This window comes from Cervus elaphus, chromosome 9 (genome assembly GCF_910594005.1).
Source record: "Cervus elaphus chromosome 9, mCerEla1.1, whole genome shotgun sequence".
Taxonomy (NCBI): Eukaryota; Metazoa; Chordata; class Mammalia; order Artiodactyla; family Cervidae; genus Cervus; species Cervus elaphus.
The window spans coordinates 100,154,035-100,169,409 of record NC_057823.1 but is presented as its reverse complement, the minus strand read 5'-3'; positions in this window follow the sequence as shown (position 1 = coordinate 100,169,409).

Sequence of the window (15,375 nt, the reverse complement as noted above, 5' to 3'; positions counted from 1 at the left end):
CCTTTGTTGTGCAGAAGCTTTTGAGTTTAATTAAGTCCCATTTGTTTACTTTTGTATTTATTTCCATTACTCTAGGAGACACATCAAAAAAGATACTGTTCCTGCCAGTTGTTGAGTCCAGGATTTGATGTTCTCATGGCTGACCATGATAGAACAGGGCCTTTATGCTCTGGGCAGGACAGTTTTAAAGCAAGCTACTGCAAGGAGATCCAACCAGTCCAAACTAAAGGAGATCAGTCCTGGGTGTTCATTGGAAGAACTGATGGTGAAGCTGAAACTGAAACTCCAATACTTTGGACAACTGATGCGAAGAGCTGACTCATTGGAAAAGACCCTGATGCTGGGAGGGATTGGGGGCAGGAGGAGAAGGGGACGACAGAGGATGAGATGGCTGGATGGCATCACAGACTCGATGCACATGCGTTTGGGTAAACTCCGGGAGTTGGTGATGGACAGGGAGGCCTGGCGTGGTGCGATTCATGGGGTCACAAAGAGTCGGACACAACTGAGCGACTGAACTGATTGCTTATTTAACGATTTTATTACCTGCACTTAATTTTTAAAGCCTCCCAGTATGTCTAATCATTACCAAGGGAACCAGGAGAAGGTATCTAGGGAAAATGTTGGGTTAAAATATGAAAGTATGGGGAAGGGGATTCTATGATTCAGTGTTTGTGAAATAATATTTAACAATGTATGAAATTCCTCAAGGTTAAACTAGGACTCAAGGGGAAACAACTGGGATTACTTTGGCATAAGGGAATATTTTGTTTTGTTTTTATTAATTAACATTTAAATATCCTGTGTTACATAAAGCTCAGTTGGTAAAGAATCCACCTGCAATGCAGGAGACCCCAGTTCAATTCCTGGGTCAGAAAGATCTGCTGGAGAAGGGATAGGCTACCCACTCCAGTATTCTTGGGCTTCCCTGTGGCTCAGCTGGTAAAGAATCCACCTGCAATTCGGGAGACCTGGTTTCAATCCCTGGGTTCAATCCCTGGTTTGGGAAGATCCCCTGGAGAAGGGAAAGGCTACCCACTCCAGTATTCGGCCGATTCAGTCCATGGGGTCGCAAAGAGTCAAACAGGACTGAGTGACTTTCACTTTCACATTTATTACGATGACTTCCCTCATTGACCTACAGGATCTGGGCCTTTTCCATCATCTCAGAGAGAGAAGTGTGAAACGGAATGATGCAACATCCAAGGGGATCTTGGACTCAATTACTGGGGTTGTGACGCTCATGAACTGGATGTGTATGAATTCTTCACAATGCTTGGTCTAATTGGGAGGATCTTTTATTTAAAAAAAAAAATCAAACATCAGAACATTGTATTTTGGGGTTTGTGCTATATTTATACATAAACTATATTACAACAATTGTATAAAGGCTGGGGGTATAAATAGAATTATATTGTTCAAGATTCTTACAGTTTACATGAAGTGGTAGAATACTGTCAAAGAAGACATTCATATGTAAAATCTTTAATATGTTTTGAGATGGTTTTTCTGTATGGTGTAAGATAAAAGGCCATTTCCCCCAGTACCATATATAGAAGAGACCATCCTTTCTCCTTTGTATATTCTTGGCTCTTTTGACATAACTTAATTGCCCATATATGTGTGCTTTTATTTCAGGGCTGTCTATCCTGTTCTGTTCTATGTGACTTTTTTTTTTTTTTAAGTTGAACAAATTTGACTTGTATAAATTTAAGGTGCACAGCATGTTACTTTGATACTTTCATACGTTTATAGATTGCAATGTGATCGCCACTGTAGCACCATCTATCAAATTATGTAATTATAGTGCAATATTATTGTCCATATATTGTACATTACTGGACATTAGATTTCTGTGGGCTATTTACTCCCAGTTACAAGTTTCTGCTCTTTACCCTGGTAGCTACCATTTTACTGTTTTTTAAATGTTTATTTTTGTTTTTTAGATTCTATATATATAAGTGACATCATACAGTACTTGTCATTCTCTGATTTAACTTGCTTAATATCCTGTGCTCAAGGTCCACTCATGTTGTCTCAAACGGCAAGATATCCTCCTTTTTCATGGCTGAATAATATTTCATTGTGGACATGTACCACATCTTTTTATTCATTCGTCTGTCAATAGACATTTGGGTTGCTTCCATTTTTTTTGTCTTCATATAGTGAATAATGCTTCAGTAAACATGGGCGTGCATAAAATATCTTGCCCAAATCATGTTTTTATTTCCTTTCAGTATATATCCAAAATTGCTGGATCATATGGTAGATCACTTTAAATTTTTTGGAGAACCTCCAGATTGTTTATAGTAGTTGGACCAATTTATATTCCTACTAACAGTGCACAACAGTTATCTTTTCACCATATCCTTGCCAGCATCTGTTATCTTTTGTTTTTTGATGATATCCGTTTGACAGGTACGAGGCATTATCTTATTGTGGTTTTTGATTTGAACTTCTCTGATTAGTGATGCTTACTGTCTTTTCATGTGCCCCTTGCCCATTTTGACATTCTCTTTACAAAAATGTCTATTTAGTTCTGCTCATTTTTTATTAGATTGTTTGTTATTAAGTTGTATGAGTTATTCATAGATTTTGGAGATTAACCACTTATCCAGTATATGTTCTGCAAATTTCCCTCCCGTTCTTTAGTCTGTCTTTTCATTTTATTAGTTTTTTCTTGCTGTGCAGAAGCGTTTGACGAGACAGTCCCATTTGCTGATTTTTGCTTTTGTTTTTTTGTGCTTTGGCATCATGTCAAAGAATATCACTCCCAAGACCAATATCAACAAGCTTCTTTCCTATATTTTCTTTTATGGTATCAGTTCTTTTGTTAAAGTCTTTGATCGATTTTGAGTAGATTTTTGTGATTTGTGTGAAATAGGGGTCCAACTTTGTTGTTCTGCATGTGTTTTTCCAGTTTTCCACCACCGTTTGTTAAAAAGACTCTCATTTCCCCCTGGCTGTTCTCTTGGCACCCTTGTTAAGTACTAGTTGACCCTGTGTGCCTTATTTTATTCTGGGTTCTCTATCTGTTCCAGTTTGGTCTGTAAAAAGACTCTCATTCCTCCCGGCTGTTCTCTTGGCACCCTTGTTAAGTACTAGCTGACCCTGTGTGCCTCACTTTATTCTGGGTTCTCTCTCTGTTCCATTTGGTCTGTGTGTCTATTTGTGTGCCAGCACTATACTGGTTTATGATGTTACGTCTTTATAGTATATTTTAGAGTCAGAAGTGCCATGAATCTGCTTTTGTTATTCTTTCTCAGCATTGCTTTGGCTATTTAGAGTCTTCTGTAGTTCCACAAAGATTTGAGGATTCTCCTCTATCTCTGTGAAAAATGCCTTTGTTTGATGGGCATTGTGTAGGTAGCTTTGGGTATAATGGCCATCTAAAAAATATTAATTCTTCCAATCCATGTACATGAGATAGAAAAAAATGCAAAACCCCACAAATGTGCACACCACTTGTGCACAGGAGCCATGTTGTTTTCTGTGTATTGTTCCAATTTTAGTGTAAGTGTTGCTGAAGTGAGCTTGGGGCTCTTTAACAGGGCATGCCCAGCAACAGAGGCCCTACAATTCAGGGCCGTCATCATCCATAAGCAACCTTTACCCGAATTTGAGAAAACCTACAGACAGGGCCCAATGCCAAGGTGTCTGGTTCCACATATGGAATGTAAGCTTATCTGTTTTGCCACGCAGTTGTATAGAGTGTACAACCAACAAAACTTCATGTATTTCTATTTTTATTTAATTCCAGGCCAAATAGAAGAGACTGACAATACAATTTCACAGAATAGAATGCAGACACTCTCATTTTGGCTTTCCCCCTTAGTTTATAATGCATGCCTGGTTTGCAAAAAGGCAAATAATTAATAGGAAAGTGATATCCTTTATTTCAATCGTCACATCTTTAAAAGCGATATAAATATGCTCTTATGGGATTGGACAAGCAAAAGCTTTATGACAGAAGTATTTAGGCTCCTGTACATTTCTTGTGTACAAATTTCATAATAATTATTATGTTCACTTGGAATTGTCTGTCTCCTTAAACGTAAGGAGAATGCATTTCATATTTGAGTTCCAATCAAAAAAGCACAATGCCTGGCACATAGCTGGCACTGAATGAACATATGATAATCCTGATTTCTCTCTATCTTAATTCCCTGATAAATACTAAAGGAAAGGATCTGAGATATAAATTGTGCAATCGCAACATGTAGATTCTTTCTAATGAGACAAACATGGAAGTGTTTTTTGGACTCCATTTCTATGCAAGACTACTATCATTGTATAGCATACTTTAATTTTTATGAAGACTATGTATACCTTGCATTACTATAATAACTAGTCATTACAATTTTAATACCAAGGCTCTCTTACTTTATACATTTTTTCTCTTATTCCTGGACTTTGAGTAAGAAAATTGTGTCAGTCTTTACTAATTATATGATATTGAGTGGCTACATAAAGACTCTAAGCTCAGAGTTATATTTCATTATGTTAGAAATATATGAGAATATATTTTCACTTACAATTGTTAAATTTGTTCAACTTCTATACAAATGCAATGTACTTTGAATACCCACTGGTAACATAGCTGTGTAGTAAAAATATCTAATCTGGCAAATGGTAGTTTGGCTTTGAAATAGAAAAATGGGCTTGAAATTGCCCAGGATAGGATTAAACTGGAAAAACAGCAGACTGTATTCAAAGTACAATTGTATGCAGTCCATGATTTAACATACCTTGCAGCCAGTGTTGTAGTTAATGTTTATGCAATGCCTGTGGTGCTCTGTTTACCTTCTGATCTCTCATTAAAAGTGTTCTTGTGTGAAGGACATTATAGAATTTGTAAACCATGGTATAGAAAAGGGCTCTTGAGAACATTTAAACTTTAGTTGGTCAAGAATCCACCTGCAATGCAGGAGACCTGGGTTGGATTCCCTGGGTCGGGAAGATCCTCTGGAGGAGGGCACGGCAACCCACTCCAGTATTCTTGCCTGGAGAATCCCCATGGACAGAGGAGCCTGGTGGGCTACAGTCCATGGGGTCACAAAGAGTCAGACATGGCTGAGCGACTAAGCACAGTAAACCTTCTAGCCAGCTTTAGCTCCTGAATTAGTAAGACAACTTTTGTAGGCTTACCATTGGAAGTTGTCATTTGCTATTTAACTCCTTTCCCATTTGCTGGAAAACTTCATTGCTGCTGAGAAGGAATCAAGAAGAAAATTGGAGACTTGGATACGAAACTCTCTGGTGATTGTTTAGCATAAGTGAACATTTTTGTTTTGAGTCTGAAATAGACTCCCAGTGTCTATTTTAAGAAATGCTTATAGTGTAAATATGTCATTCATGATTTTTCAAAAATGAGCTTGGAAATGGTCTATATTTAAATCTAAAAAGAGCCCATGACGAAATGATACTAACTATAGTGCTTACAATGTTTGTGTCATTTAGAGAGAAAAGCATAAAGCTGTCCTGACTTCCTCTGGTAATTAGTGCCTCTTTTATGGGAGCATAAAATGTTCTCATGGTAATGCTGTAGGAAGTCATTTGGTTTTTATCAACTGCTGAAATTACTTTGCATGTTGTTACTAAAAATAGTGGGATAGGTAGGTAGACTCGGTGCGGTAGCTTGGCACATGCCTGCCTAAATCTGGCATTCTTCTGAAGTTCAGATTAAAGGCCTGATTTTGTAGTCTTGTCCCTCACACCAAGGGAAGATCATTGACTGATATTCCTTCAGTTCCTTTTATGGAAGTGACAAAAGGAGAATGTCTCAAAGAAAGGAGATCCGGATGGAAGAATGAAGGAAGAAGCAAGAATTAGGGAGAGAGTTGAGTTTTTTAACCTGAATTTATTTTATTTACCATTATTTTTAATCCTTTTAACCATTTTATATACCATTATTTTTACCCTTGCCAGGTTAATGATTAATCTGGCAAGTTCCCTAAACTGGGTGGATGAATTCATCCTTTTAAGCTTTTTAAAAGCAAAATGATTTTTCAATGATACTTCCATATAATTGTGAACAAGATCAATGCCAGAGAAGAGGAGGAAAAAACAAGATAAAATAAAGGAAGAAAGAAAGAAAAATGAGAGTGAAAAGTTTTCTTTAAACTTTTGTATTTTTAGAGTTGGTGAGATGTTCTGCTCTTTTTTAACTCAGCGAATCTCTTAACTTTTTCTTATTCTTCTTCTTTTTTGCTATTGCTGTTCATTCTTGTCTCTTTGTTCTTTCCTGTCTTCTCATTTCCCTTTCCAAATTTTCATCTTTTCAAAGCCCTCATGTTACTGTTTAAAATTATTATTGTAATACTGACTGCTAAAACCTTTCTTTCATTCCAATTTCCATTGGTGTGGTTAGGGCTGATGAACTTGTGAACACCAACCCTTTCTAATTCTGGGTGTGGCCTCCCTCCACTAAGAAAAAGGGTTTCCTGAAGTCCTTGTCTGAGTGTCAGTACTGGAATGGGGTTAAATGTCCTTGGATCACATAATGATGGCCAGTTAGTCAATCTGTTTCTGGGAATATGTTAAGCTTTGAAACTTAGCCAATAATGCCATGATTGTTCAGCTGGTGACAGGTGGAAAAAGCAGTCCTGATTTTAAAACAAAAGTCTATGTTGCTTGCAGTTAGTAGTCATGAGAATAGGTTCAAGGGTCTGTGAACAGATTTAAGTGGATATCATGGTTTATTAGTGTAGTGAACAGAGTTCTAATGGGTCAGCTGACCATTTTCACTTTCTGGGCAGACAGAATGACCATACTCACATTCAAATTCAGAGTCCATGGGGGACCATGGGACTGCAGAAAGAACTCTGCACCTCTAAACACAGCAGTTATGAGTTAGTGTGTTTCTTTCTCATCTGCATCCCGCTAAGGCCCTGTCTTGACTATCCCAGAAATCATAGAAGGCAGGCATCAGAAAATGAAGGAATATCTATTTCCACCTGCATTGAAATTTTCATAAATGAGAAATTTGTATAGTATCCAGATCAGCTCAGTTCAGTTGCTCAGTTGTGTTTGACTCTTTGCAACCCCATGGACTGCAGCATGCCAGGCCTCCCTGTCCATCACCAATCCTGAAGCTTGTTCAAACTCATGTCCATAGAGTCGGTGATGCCATCCAACCATCTCAACTTCTGTCGCCCCTTTCTCCTCCTGCCCTCAATCTTTTCCAGCATCAGGGTCTTTTCCAATGAGTCAGTACTTCGCATCAGGTGATCAAAGTAATAGAGCTTCAACTTCACCATCAGTCCTTCCAATGAATATTCAGAACTGATTTCCTATAGGTTTGACTGATTTGATCTCTTTGCAGTCCAACGGACTCTCAAGAGTCTTCTCCAACGCCACAGTTAAAAGCATCAATTCTTCGGCGCTCAACTATCCTTATAGTCCAACTCTCACATCCATACATGACAGCTTTGACTAGATGAACCTTTGTTGGCAAAGTAGTCTCTGCTTTTTAATGTGTTGTCTAGGTTGGTCATAACTTTCCTTCCAAGGAGCAAGCGCCTTTTAATTTCATGGCTGCAGTCACCATCTGCAGCGATTTTGGAGCCCAGAAAAATAAAGTCTGTCATTGTTTCCATTGTTTTCCCACCAATTTGCCAAGAAGTGATGGGACCAGATGCCATGATCTTAGTTTTCTGAATGTTGAGGTTTAAGCCAGCTTTTTCACTCTCCTCCTTCACTTTCATCAAAAGGCTCTTTAGTTCTTCACTTTCTACCATAAGGATAGTGTCATCTGTGTATCTGAGTTTATTGATATTTCTCCTGGCAGTCTTGATTCCAGCTTGTGCCTCTTCCAGTCTGGCATTTTGTATGATGTACACTGCGTGTAAGTTAAATAAGCAGGGTGACAATATACAGCCTTGATGTATTCCTTTCCCGATTTGGAACCAGTCTGTTGTTCCATGTCCACTTCTAATTGTTGCTTCCTGACCTGCATACAGATTTCTTAGGAAGCAAGTAAGGTGGTCTGGTATTCCCATCTCTTGAAGAATTTTCCACAGTTTATTGTGACCCACACAGTCAAAGGCTTTGGCATAGTCAATAAAGCAGAAGTAGATGTCTTTCTGGAAGTCTCTTACTTTTTTGATGATCCATCGGATTTTGGCAATTTGATCTCTGGTTCCTCTGCCTTTTCTAAAACCAGCTTGAACATTTGGAAGTTCACAGTTCATGAAATGTTGAAGCCTGGCTTGGAGAATTTTGAGCATTACTTTTCTGGCGTGTGAGATGAGTGCAATTGTGCAGTAGTTTGAGCATTCTTTGGCATTGCTTTTCTTTGGGATTGGAATGAAAACTGACCTTTTCCAGTCCTGTGGCCACTGCTGAGTTTTCTAAATTTTCTGGCATATTGAGTGCAGCACTTTCACAGCATCGTCTTTTAGGATTTGAAATAGCTCAACTGAATTCCATCACCTCCACTAGCTTTGTTCATAGTCATGGTTCCTAAGGCCCACTTGACTTCACACTCCAGGATATCTGGCTCTAGGTGAATGATCTCACCATCGTGGTTATCTGGGTCATAAAGATCTTTTATGTATAGTTCTCCTGTGTATTTTTCCCTGTCTTTTTAATATCTTCTGCTTCTGTAGGTCCATACTATGTTTTCCTTTATTGTACCCATCTTTGCATGAAATGTTCCCTTGGTATCTCTAATTTTCTTGCAGAGACCTCTAGTCTTTCCAACTCTATTGTTTTCCTCTATTTCTTTGCATTGTGGTGAGGAACACTTTCTTATACCTCCGTACTATTCTTTGGAACTCTGCATTCAGATGAATATATCTTTCATTTTTTTCCTTTGCCTTTAGCATCTCTTCTTTTCTGTAAGTCCTCTTCAGACAATGATTTTGCCTTTTTGCATTTTTTTTTTTCCTTTGGGATGGTCTTGATCACTGCCACCTGTACAATGTCATGAACCTCTGTACATAGTTTTCAGGCATTCTGTCTATCAGATCTAATCCCTTGGATCTATTTGTCACTTCCACTGTATAATTGTAAAGGATTTGATTTAGGTCATATCTGAATGGTCTAGTGGTTTTCCCTACTTTCTTCAATTTCTGTCTGAATTTGGCAATAAAGAGTTTATGATCTGAGCCACAGTCAGCTCCTGGTTATTTTTGATGACTGTATAGAGCTTCTACATCTTTGGCTGCAAAGAATATAATCAATCTGATTTTGGTATTGACCATCTGGTGATGTCCATGTGTAGAGTCTCTTGTGTTTTTGGAAGAGGGTGTTTGCTATGACCAGTATGTTCTCTTGGCAAAACCCTGTTAGCCTTTAACCTGCTTTGTTTTGTACTCCAAGGCCAAATTTGCCTGTTACTCCAGGTATCTCTTGACTTCCTACTTTTGCATTCCAGTCCCCTATGATGAAAAGGACATATTTTTTGGGTGTTAGTTCTAGAAGGTCTTGTAGGTCTTCACAGAACTGTTCAACCTCAGCTTCTTCAGCATTACTGGTTGGGACATAGATTTGGATTACTGTGATATAGAATGGTTTGCCTTGGAAACAAACAGAGATCATTCTGTCATTTTTGAGACTGCATCCAAGAACTGCATTTCAGACTCTTTCATTGACTATGTGGCTACTCCATTTCTTCTAAGGGATTCCTGCCCATAATAGTAGATGTAATGGTCATCTGAGTTAAATTCACTCATTCCAGTCCATTTTAGTTCACTGATTGCTAAAACATCGATGTTCACTCTTAATATCTCCTGTTTGACCACTTTCAATTTACCTTGATTCATGACCCTATCCAGGTTCCTATACAATATTGCTCTTTACAGCATCAAACTTTACTTCCATCACCAGTCATGTCCACAACTGGGTGTTGTTTTTGCTTTGGCTCTGTCTCCTCATTCTTTCTAGAGTTATTTTTCCACTCTTCTCCATTAGCATATTGGGCAGCTACCAACATGGGTCGTTCATCTTTTAGTGTCACATGTGTTTTTGCCTTTTCATACTGTTCATGGGGTTCTCAAGGCAAGAATAGGTTTGCCATTCCCTTCTCCAGAGGACCACATTTTGTCTGAACTCTCCACCATGACCCGTCCATCTTGGGTGGCCCTATATGGCATGGCTCATAGTTTCATTGAGTTAGACAAGGCTGTGGTCCTTGTGATCAGATTGGTTAGTTTTCTGTGATTGTGGTTTTCAGTCTGTCTGCCTTCTGATGGAGAAGGATAAGAGGCTTATGGAAGCTTCCTGATGGGAGAGACTGACTGGGGAAAACTGGGTCTTATTCTGTTGGGTGGGGCCATGCTCAGTAAATCTTTAATCCAATTTTCTGTTGATGGGTGGGGCTGTGTTCCCTTCCTGATATTTCAGTTCAGTTCAGTTCAGTCACTCAGTCATGTCCAACTCTTTGCGACCCCATGAATCGCAGCATGCCAGGCCTCCCTGTCCATCACAAACTCCCGGAGTCCACTCAAACTCATGCCCATCGAGTCGGTGATGCCATCCAGCCATCTCATGCTCTGTCATCCCCTTCTCCTCCTGCCCCCAATCCCTCCCAGCATCAGGGTCTTTTCCAATGAGTCAACTCTTCGCATGAGGTGGCCAAAGTTCTGGAGATTCAGCTTCAGCATCAGTCCTTCCAATGAACACCCAGGACTTATCTCCTTCAGGATGGACTGGTTGGATCTCCTTGCCATCCAAGGGACTCTCAAGAGTCTTCTCCAGCACCATAGTTCAAAAGCATCAATTTTTTGGTGCTCAGCTTTCTTCACAGTCCAACTCTCACATGCATATATCACCACTGGAAAAACCATAGCCTTGAACAGATGAACCTTTATTGGGAAAGTAATGTCTCTGCTTTTTAATATGCTATCTAGGTTGGTCATAACTTTCCTTCCAAGGAGTAAGCGTCTTTTAATTTCATGGCTACAGTCACCATCTGCAGTGATTTTGGAGCCCCCCAAAATAAAGTCTGACACTGTTTACACTGTCTCCTCATCTATTTCCCATGAGGTGATGGGACCAGATATGATTGTGATATTTAGCTGGGACCAAACTATGGTGGAGGTCATGAAGATAATGGTGACCTCCTTCAAAAGGTCCCATGCACACACTGCTGCACTCAATGACCCCAGTCCTGCAGCAGGCCACCACCGACCCACGCGTCTGCTGGAGACTCCTGGACACTCACAGGCAAGTCTGGGTCAGTCTCCTGTGGAGTCATGGCTCCTTTCTCCTGGGTCCTGGTGCACAAGGTTTTGTGTGTGCCCTCCCAGAGTACTTTATAGTACTAAGTCCCTGATGGTCCAGGAACTGTTTGTGAGTACAGCAGAACTTCCCTGGAGGAGGGCATGGCAACCCACTCCAGTAACCCACTTGCCTGGAGAATCCCCATAGACAGAGGAACCTGGGGTCACTACGGTCCATGGGGTCACTAAGAGTAGGACCCAACACAGCAACTAAACATACACAGCACGGCAGCACCTACCTGGTTGTGACTACATGTAGCACAGCATCTTTGTCAGTTTAACAAATCAACTTAATGCTGTCAGTTAGTAAGCCTGACTTCAGTTTTTTAGATGAACTTCCAAAGCATGCATTATAGTTATGATCTCAACACCAGTTGCACAACTGTCTTGAGAACCGTGCACGTATTTGACATACTCAAAGTACGTTCTTGTTAGAAAAACATTGCAATGTGCTTTAGAAGTGAATGTGAATTCTACTTCCTCTTAAGAGCTCGCGATTAGTGTGACATCTGGGAAATTGCTCTTTAACGTGAATAGAGGAGTTTTACATCCTTTTATATAAGATAGCTACTTAGATCTTTTGTAAACTTTTAAGTTTATTACATGTTTTTGTGTCATCTTGACAGAAAAATGGCTGTCTACATGAAGGGAGGTAAAAAGGAATTTGTGTTTCAGTCACCTTGCTCTGTGGCACACACAGTTCTTATCCATGGACTACAGAACGTGTGTGTTTGCTCTCACCTAGGCTTGGATCCAGGCTGCTTCATGTAGCTCTCACTGGGAAATGGAGGTGAGAGGGGTTGTAGTCCTCGGGGGCGTGCTCATTTCATGGGAGATGGTGGGAAGGTGAGAGGAGTCAATGGAAATATCTGATGCCTTTATATCTGCTTGACATTATGCCGTTTCATGTCTGCCCATGTCACTTCAATCAGAGCGAGTCACCTGAGCATTTATCTTGGGGAGTGTCAGAAAATATATAAGTTTTCATTGAACAATCTAAACCTTATTCCCACATAATTAATTTTTTCTGATATATAAAATGATTCTGATTTTAAAATTATGAAAATATATGTTTTACCTTTATCAGTTTTAAGCACATTGTTTATTAACATTTCTAAATAGACTGCAGTCAATTTTCTTTTTTTTTCCATTTATTTTTATTAGTTGGAGGCTAATGACTTTAAAATATTGTAGTGGTTTTTGCCATACATTGACATGAATCAGCCATGGATTTACCTGGGTTCCCCATCCCAATCCCCCCTCCCGCCTCCCTCTCCACCTCATCCCTCTGGGTCTTCCCAGTGCACCAGCCCTGAGCACTTGTCTCATGCATCCAATCTGGGCTGGTGATCTGTTTCACCCTTGACAGTATACTTGTTTCAATGCTGTTCTCTCTGAACATCCCACCCTCGCCTTCTCCCACCAATTTTCTTCTTAGTATATTTATCAAAATGTTTTTTTGTTTTTGGCTTTGTTTTAATATTTGCTTCTTAAATAAATACTATTGATGTGTTCACTTTCAAAAGGATGAAGAGTAGACTTTTTTTTGTTTTAATTATACAACTTGAAACTCACTTCTACAACTGTATTAATTTTGGTCTATTGTTTCTAAATGATGTGTGATTCTCCATTCTGTGCATTTATTTCATGTCATCTAACCACTCTCGGATCAGTCAATCCTAAAGGAAATCAGTCCTGAATATTCACTGGAAGAACTGATGCTGAAGTTGAAGCTCCAATACTTCGGCCACCTCATGCGAAGAGCTGACTCATTTGAAAAGATCCTGACGCTGGGAAAGATTGAAGGCGGGAGGAGAAGGGGACGATAGAGGATAAGATGGTTGGATGGCATCACCGACTTGATGGACATGAGTTTGGGTAAACTCTGGGAGTTGGTGATGGACAGGGAGGCCTGGCCTGTGGCAGTTCATGGGGTCACAACGAGTTGGATGCGACTGAGTGACTGAACTGAAGTGAACATGTGGCCTTCAGGGCCAAAGAATAAAGTAATCGTTAACCACTGAGTAACTAAGAAACAATAATCAATAACAAGTCAGTAACTAAGACTAATATTCTTATCTATAGATTTTCCTCCAGATACGTAAAACATGTGACTCTGAGAAGGCCACATGAGTTATAGCTTGACTCCCCACATATTCGTCCCTTCACGGCTGAGGGTATAATAAAGCCGGCCTGGATTCAGTTTTGGCGCCTTCACCTTGGAGCGTGTTGGTCCCCTGGTCCTCACCTTTCACTGAACTCTTGTGTCTCCTTTCTCCTTCTCCCGCAGCGTGGCGCTTTCAGAAACCCTGCTTGTCCAGCCAGTCTTGACAAATGCTACTACTACCATTTATTAAATACTTGTTTCTAGAGAGGTTTATGTGAATAATGCCATACATATAAAGATTACATGTATAAAGATTATAATACTATTGCTATTTTAAATATGAGAAAAATTAAGCTTGGTAGGTGAGGTGAACTTACACAAAGTCATACTTTCAGGATTAAAAGAGAAGCATTCTGACTTACGAATCTTCAGTAAATTAAAAAGACAAGACTATTAGCACTTTAAGCTTTTTACTTAAAGCTTTTTTATTTCACGAAAAATTGTATAGTTGTCTCATAACACTGTCCCTGATATAAACCAGATGCTGGAAATTACCACGCATTACCTCCATGCATACACATTAAATGCATTTTCCACTCAAGTTGTACCACAACTCATGATTCATATTTCAGTTGGCATTTTAATACCACTGAAAATGTTTCTAACCAGAAGCTACAATTTAATAATTTTAAGAGGCATGGTTAATCATATGATTAATTATTGCAGATGCTACTCCTATTATTTATGTAATATTAGATAAGTATTATCTTTTTTATATTCTAACACCAAGAAAAAGTAGATGAATTAACCCTATAAGGAGTCAACACTTTATTTTAAATTGATAGACAAAAATGTGTTGCTTTTCTCTACTAAGTGAAAGTTCAAAATTATTATTTAAATACACTCATTTGTAAATTAAGGTGAATTAACTGCATTCATTAAAGCCATACTTAGCTATAATGATTCTGAGTTAATTATGAATATTGTGATTGCGGTATAGTTATGCAAATGCATTTGAAACTTATTGTCATGTGTTACTTAAATCATAACCTATGATTACAAGTTACTCAAAACATACTGTCTTATAAAAATATAATCATGTCATGTGTAGTACATGTTGATGCTTTTATATTGCCTATGACTAAAACCTAGTAATTTTTTTAATAGCAACTGAGTAATAATAATATCCTCCAAGAGAACAATGAGAATTTGAGTTTCATGGTGGCTGTACGTGTTCTCTGCATGAAGCTATATAAAATAATACAAGACTACAGTGGAAAGAATGGCTGACTTTATTTCTCTGGGCTCCAAAATCACTGCAGATGGTGATTGCAGCCATGAAATTAACAGATGCTTAGTGCTTGGAAGGAAAGTTATGACCAACCTAGACAGCATATTAAAAAGCAGAGACATTACTTTCCCAACAAAGGTCTGTCTAGTCAAGGCTATGGTTTTTCCAGTGGTCATGTATGGATGTGAGAGTTGGACTATAAAGAAAGCTGAGTGATGAAGAATTGATGCTTTTGAACTGTGGTGTTGCAAATTCTCTTGAGAGTCCCTTGGACTGCAAGGAGATCCAACCTGTCCATCCTAAAGGAGATCAGTCCTGGGTGTTCACTGGAAGGACTGATGCTGAAGCTGAAACTCCAATACTTTGGCCACCTAATGCAGAGAGCTGACTCATTTGAAAAAACCTTGATGCTGGGAAAGAGGTCAGGAGGAGGTCAGAAGGAGAAGAGGTCAGGAGAAGAGGTCAGGAGGAGAAGGGGATGACAGAGGATGAGATGGCTGGATGGCATCACCAACTCAGTGGACATGGGCTTGGGTGAACTCCGGGAATTGATGATGGACAGGGAGGCCTGGCGTGCTGCGGTTCATGGGGTCGCAAAGAGTTGGACACGACTGAGCGGCTGAACTGAACTGAACTGACATGTACCATCTATTGATATTTAGTCTATGGTCTGTGGGCTTCCCGGGTAGCGCCAGTGGTAAAGAACCCCCCTGGCAAAGCAGGAGATGTTAAGAGATGCGGGTATCATCCCT